Source organism: Pristiophorus japonicus, chromosome 14 (assembly GCF_044704955.1).
Source record: "Pristiophorus japonicus isolate sPriJap1 chromosome 14, sPriJap1.hap1, whole genome shotgun sequence".
In the NCBI taxonomy this organism is placed as follows: domain Eukaryota; kingdom Metazoa; phylum Chordata; class Chondrichthyes; family Pristiophoridae; genus Pristiophorus; species Pristiophorus japonicus.
The window spans coordinates 161,140,508-161,146,796 of NC_091990.1; positions in this window are offsets into that span (position 1 = coordinate 161,140,508).

A 6,289-nucleotide genomic window follows, 5' to 3' on the forward strand; every position below is an offset into this window, starting at 1 on the left:
TCCTCCTTGTCTCAGTGTCTCCGTGTCTCAGTGTCTCAGTGTCTCAGTGTCCTCCCGAGTCTCCGTGTCTCAGTGGCTCAGTGTCCCTTCCCGTGTTCGGTGTCTCCGTGTCTCAGTGTCTCAGGTCCTCCGTGTCTCCGTGTCTCCGTGTCTCCGTGTCTCCTGTCTCCGTGTCTCAGTGCTCAGTGTCTCAGTGTCTCAGTGTCTCCTTGTCTCCGTGTATCAGTGTCTCCGTGTCTCGTGTCTCCGTGTCTCCGTGTCTCCGTGTCTCCTTGTTCTCAGTGTCTCCGTGTCTCCGTGTCTCAGTGTCTCAGTGTCTCAGTGTCTCCCTGTCTCCGTGTCTCAGTGTCAGTGTCTCCGTGTCTCCGTGTCTCCGTGTCTCCGTGTCCCTCGTGCTCAGTTCTCCGTCTCCGTGTCTCAGTGTCTCCGTGTCTCCGTGTCTCAGTGTCTCAGTGTCCGTGTCTCCGTGTCTCAGGTCTCCGTGTCTCCCTGTGCTCGTGTCTCAGTGTCTCCGTGTCTCAGTGTCTCCGTGTCTCAGTGTCTCCAGTGTCTCAGTGTCAGTGTCTCCGTGTCTCCAGTGTCTCCGTGTCTCAGTGCCTCAGTGTCTCCGTGTCACCGTGTCTCAGTGTCTCCGTGTCTCCGTGTCTCAGTGTCTCCTGTCTCATGTCTCCGTGTCTCATGTCTCGGTCTCCGTGTCTCAGTGTCCTCCGGTGTTCTCCGTGTCTCCGTGTCTCAGTGTCTCAGTGTCTCCGTTCTCAGTGCTCCGTGTCTCCGTGTCTCGTGTCTCCGTGTCTCCGTGTCTCAGTGTCTCAGTGTCTCCGTGTCTCCGTGTCTCCGTGTCTCCGTGTCTCCGTGTCTCGTGTCTCCGTGTTCCAGTGTCTCCGTGTCTCGTGTCTCAGTGTCTCCGTGTCTCAGTGTCTCAGTGTTCTCAGTGTCCGTGTCTCCGTGTCTCAGTGTCTCCGTGTCTCAGTGTCTCAGTTCTCTGTCTCAGTGCTCCGTGTCTCCGTGTATCAGTGTCTCGTGTGGTCTCACGTGTCCAATCCCCTTGTTCAGGTCTCCGTGTCCCGTTTCTCAGTGTTTCCGTGTCTCAGGTCTCAGTGCTGTGTCTCCAGTGTCTCTGGTTCCGTGTCTCGTGTCTCGTGTCCTCAGTGTCTCCGTGTCTCAGTGTCTCAGTGTCTCAGTGCCTCCGTGTCCCCGTGTCTCAGTGTCTCCGTGTCTCCGTGTCTCAGTGTCTCCGTGTCTCAGTGTCTCAGTGTCTCAGTGCCTCCGTGTCTCCGTGTCTCCGTGTATCAGTGTCTCCGCGTCTCCGTGTCTCCGTGTCTCCTTGTCTCAGTGTCTCCGTGTCTCCGTGTCTCAGTGTCTCCGTGTCTCAGTGTCTCCGTGTCTCCGTGTATCAGTGTCTCCGTGTCTCCGTGTCTCCGTGTCTCCGTGTCTCCTTGTCTCAGTGTCTCCGTGTCTCCGTGCCTCAGTGTCTCCGTGTCTCCGTGTCTCCGTGTCTCCTTGTCTCAGTGTCTCCGTGTCTCAGTATCTCAGTGCCTCCGTGTCTCCGTGTCTCAGTGTATCCGTGTCTCCGCGTCTCCCTGTCTCCGTGTCTCCCTGTCTCAGTGTCTCCGTGTCTCCGTGTCTCCGTGTCTCAGTGTCTCAGTGTCTCCGTGTCTCAGTGTCTCCGTGTCTCCCTGTCTCCCTGTCTCCGTGTCTCAGTGTCTCAGTGTCTCCGTGTCTCCATGTCTCAGTGTCTCAGTGTCTCCGTGTCTCAGTGTCTCCGTGTCTCAGTGTCTCAGTGTCTCAGTGTCTCAGTGTCTCCGTGTCTCCGTGTCTCCGTGTCTCCGTGTCTCCGTGTCTCAGTGTCTCAGTGTCTCCGTGTCTCCGTGTATCAGTGTCTCCGTGTCTACGTGTCTCCTTGTCTCAGTGTCTCCGTGTCTCCGTGTCTCAGTGTCTCCGTGTCTCAGTGTCTCATGTCTCAGTGTCTCAGTGCCTCCGTGTCTCCGTGTCTCAGTGTATCCGTGTCTCCGCGTCTCCCTGTCTCCGTGTCTCCCTGTCTCAGTGTCTCAGTGTCTCCGTGTCTCCGTGTCTCCGTGTCTCAGTGTCTCAGTGTATCCGTGTCTCCGTGTCTCAGTGTCTCAGTGTCTCCGTGTCTCCGTGTCTCTGTGTCTCAGTGTCTCAGTGTCTCAGTGTCTCAGTGTCTCCGTGTCTCAGTGTCTCCGTGTCTCCCTGTCTCCGTGTCTCCGTGTCTCCGTGTCTCAGTGTCTCAGTGTCTCCGTGTCTCAGTGTCTCCGTGTCTCAGTGTCTCAGTGTCTCAGTGTCTCCGTGTCTCCGTGTCTCCGTGTCTCCGTGTCTCCGTGTCTCAGTGTCGCCGTGTCTCCGTGTCTCAGTGTCTCAGTGTCTCAGTGTCTCCGTGTCTCCGTGTATCAGTGTCTCCGTGTCTCCGTGTCTCCTTGTCTCAGTGTCTCCGTGTCTCCGTGTCTCAGTGTCTCCGTGTCTCAGTGTCTCCGTGTCTCCCTGTCTCCCTGTCTCCGTGTCTCAGTGTCTCAGTGTCTCCGTGTCTCCGTGTCTCCGTGTCTCCGTGTCTCAGTGTCTCCGTGTCTCAGTGTCTCCGTGTCTCCCTGTCTCCCTGTCTCCGTGTCTCAGTGTCTCAGTGTCTCAGTGTCTCCGTGTCTCCGTGTCTCAGTGTCTCCGTGTCTCAGTGTCTCCGTGTCTCAGTGTCTCAGTGTCTCAGTGTCTCAGTGTCTCCGTGTCTCCGTGTCTCCGTGTCTCCGTGTCTCCGTGTCTCCCTGTCTCCCTGTCTCCGTGTCTCAGTGTCTCAGTGTCTCCGTGTCTCCGTGTCTCCGTGTCTCCGTGTCTCAGTGTCTCCGTGTCTCAGTGTCTCCGTGTCTCCCTGTCTCCCTGTCTCCGTGTCTCAGTGTCTCAGTGTCTCCGTGTCTCCGTGTCTCAGTGTCTCCGTGTCTCAGTGTCTCCGTGTCTCAGTGTCTCCGTGTCTCCGTGTCTCCGTGTCTCAGTGTCTCAGTGTCTCCGTGTCTCCGTGTCTCAGTGTCTCAGTGTCTCAGTGTCTCCGTGTCTCCTTGTCTCAGTGTATCCGTGTCTCCGTGTCTCAGTGTCTCCGTGTCTCAGTGTCTCAGTGTCTCAGTGCCTCCGTGTCTCCGTGTCTCAGTGTATCCGTGTCTGCGTGTCTCCCTGTCTCCATGTCTCCGTGTCTCCCTGTCTCAATGTCTCCGTGTCTCCGTGTCTCAGTGTCTCAGTGTCTCCGTGTCTCCGTGTCTCAGTGTCTCAGTGTCTCAGTGTCTCCGTGTCTCCGTGTCTCAGTGTCTCAGTGTCTCCGTGTCTCCGTGTCTCAGTGTCTCAGTGTCTCAGTGTCTCAGTGTCTCAGTGTCTCAGTGTCTCCGTGTCTCCGTGTCTCAGTGTCTCAGTGTCTCAGTGTCTCAGTGTCTCAGTGTCTCAGTGTCTCCGTGTCTCAGTGTCTCCGTGTCTCAGTGTCTCCGTGTCTCCGTGTCTCCGTGTCTCAGTGTCTCAGTGTCTCAGTGTCTCCGTGTCTCCGTGTCTCAGTGTCTCAGTGTCTCAGTGTCTCCGTGTCTCCTTGTCTCAGTGTATCCGTGTCTCCGTGTCTCAGTGTCTCCGTGTCTCAGTGTCTCAGTGTCTCAGTGCCTCCGTGTCTCCGTGTCTCAGTGTATCCGTGTCTGCGTGTCTCCCTGTCTCCATGTCTCCGTGTCTCCCTGTCTCAATGTCTCCGTGTCTCCGTGTCTCAGTGTCTCAGTGTCTCCGTGTCTCCGTGTCTCAGTGTCTCAGTGTCTCAGTGTCTCCGTGTCTCCGTGTCTCAGTGTCTCAGTGTCTCCGTGTCTCCGTGTCTCAGTGTCTCAGTGTCTCAGTGTCTCAGTGTCTCAGTGTCTCAGTGTCTCCGTGTCTCCGTGTCTCAGTGTCTCAGTGTCTCAGTGTCTCAGTGTCTCAGTGTCTCAGTGTCTCCGTGTCCCCGTGTTTCCTTGTCTCCGTGTCTCCGTGTCTCAGTGTCTCAGTGTATCCGTGTCTCCGTGTCTCCATGTCTCCGTGTCTCCCTGTCTCAGTGTCTCCGTGTCTCCGTGTCTCTGTGTCTCCGTCTCTCAGTGTCTCAGTGTCTCAATGTCTCCGTGTCTCCGTGTCTCAGTGTCACCGTGTCTCCATGTCTCAGTGTCTCCGTGTCTCCGTGTCTCACTGTCTCAGTGTCTCCGTGTCTCAGTGTCTCCGTGTCTCAATGTCTCAGTGTCTCCGTGTCTCCGTGTCTCCATGTCTCCGTGTCTCCGTGTCTCCCTGTCTCCGTGTCTCAGTGTCTCAGTGTCTCCGTGTCTCCGTGTCTCCGTGTCTCAGTGTCTCAGTGTCTCCGTGTCTCAGTGTCTCCGTGTCTCCGTGTCTCAGTGTCTCAGTGTCTCCGTGTCTCCGTGACTCCGTGTCTCCGTGTCTCCGTGTCTCAGTGTCTCAGTGTCTCCGTGTCTCCGTGTATCAGTGTCTCCGTGTCTCCGTGTCTCCGTGTCTCCTTGTCTCAGTGTCTCCGTGTCTCCGTGTCTCAGTGTCTCCGTGTCTCAGTGTCTCAGTGTCTCAGTGCCTCCGTGTCTCCGTGTCTCAGTGTATCCGTGTCTCCGCGTCTCCCTGTCTCCGTGTCTCCCTGTCTCAGTGTCTCCGTGTCTCCGTGTCTCCGTGTCTCAGTGTCTCAGTGTCTCCGTGTCTCCGTGTCTCCGTGTCTCACTGTATCCGTGTCTCCGTGTTTCAGTGTCTCAGTGTCTCCGTGTCTCCGTGTCTCTGTGTCTCAGTGTCTCAGTGTCTCCGTGTCTCAGTGTCTCCGTGTCTCAGTGTCTCAGTGTCTCAGTGTCTAAATGTCTCCATGTCTCAGTGTCTCCGTGTCTCCGTGTCTCCTTGTCTCAGTGTCTCAGTGGTCTCAGTGTCTCCGTGTCTCCGTGTCTCCGTGTCTCCGTGTCTCAGTGTCTCAGTGTCTCCGTGTCACTGTGTCTCAGTGTATCCGTGTCTCCGTGTCTCAGTGTATCCGTGTCTCCGTGTCTCCCTGTCTCCGTGTCTCAGTGTCTCCGTGTCTCAGTGTCTCAGTGTCTCAGTGTTTCAATGTCTCCGTGTCTCAGTGTCTCAGTGTTTCAGTGTCTCCATGTCTCCGTGTCTCAGTGTCTCCGTGTCTCCGTGTCTCCGTGTCTCAGAGTCTCAGTGTCTCCCTGTCTCCATGTCTCCGTGTCCCCCTGTCTCAGTGTCTCCGTGTCTCCGTGTCTCCGTGTCTCCGTGTCTCAGTGTATCTGTGTCTCCGTGTCTCCCTGTCTCCGTGTCTCCGTGTCTCCCTGGCTCAGTGTCTCCGTGTCTCCGTGTCTCCGTGTCTCCGTGTCTCAGTGTCTCAGTGTCTCAGTGTCTCCGTATCTCCGTGTCTCAGTGTCTCCGTGTCTCCGTGTCTCCGTGTCTCAGTGTCTCAGTGTCTCAGTGTATCCGTGTCTGCGTGTCTCCCTGTCTCCATGTCTCCGTGTCTCCCTGTCTCAGTGTCTCCGTGTCTCCGTGTCTCTGTGTCTCCGTGTCTCCGTGTCTCAGTGTCTCAGTGTCTCAATGTCTCCGTGTCTCCGTGTCTCCGTGTCCCAGTGTCTCAGTGTCTCAGTGTCTCAGTTTCTCCGTGTCTCCGTGTCTCCGTGTCTCCGTGTCTCAGTGTCTCAGTGTCTCCCTGTCTCCCTGTCTCCCTGTCTCCGTGTCTCCGTGTCTCCGTGTCTCAGTGTCTGTGTGTCTCCGTGTCTCCGTGTCTCCGTGTCTCAGTGTCTCAGTGTCTCAGTGTCTCAGTGTCTCAGTGTCTCAGTGTCTCAGTGTCTCAGTGTCTCCGTCTCTCAGTGTGTCCCTGTCTCAGTGTCTCCGTGTCCCCGTATTTCATTGTCTCCGTGTCTCCGTGTCTCAGTGTCTCAGTGTATCCGTGTCTCCGTGTCTCCATTTCTCCGTGTCTCCCTGTCTCAGTGTCTCCGTGTCTCCGTGTCTCTGTGTCTCCGTCTCACAGTGTCTCAGTGTCTCAGTGTCTCAGTGTCTCAGTGTCTCAGTGTCTCCGTGTCTCAGTGTCTCAGTGTCTCCGTCTCTCAGTGTGTCCCTGTCTCAGTGTCTCCGTGTCCCCGTATTGCATTGTCTCCGTGTCTCCGTGTCTCAGTGTCTCAGTGTATCCGTGTCTCCGTGTCTCCATTTCTCCGTGTCTCCCTGTCTCAGTGTCTCCGTGTCTCCGTGTCTCTGTGTCTCCGTCTCACAGTGTCTCAGTGTCTCAATGTCTCCGTGTCTCCGTGTCTCAGTGTCACCGTGTCTCAGTGTC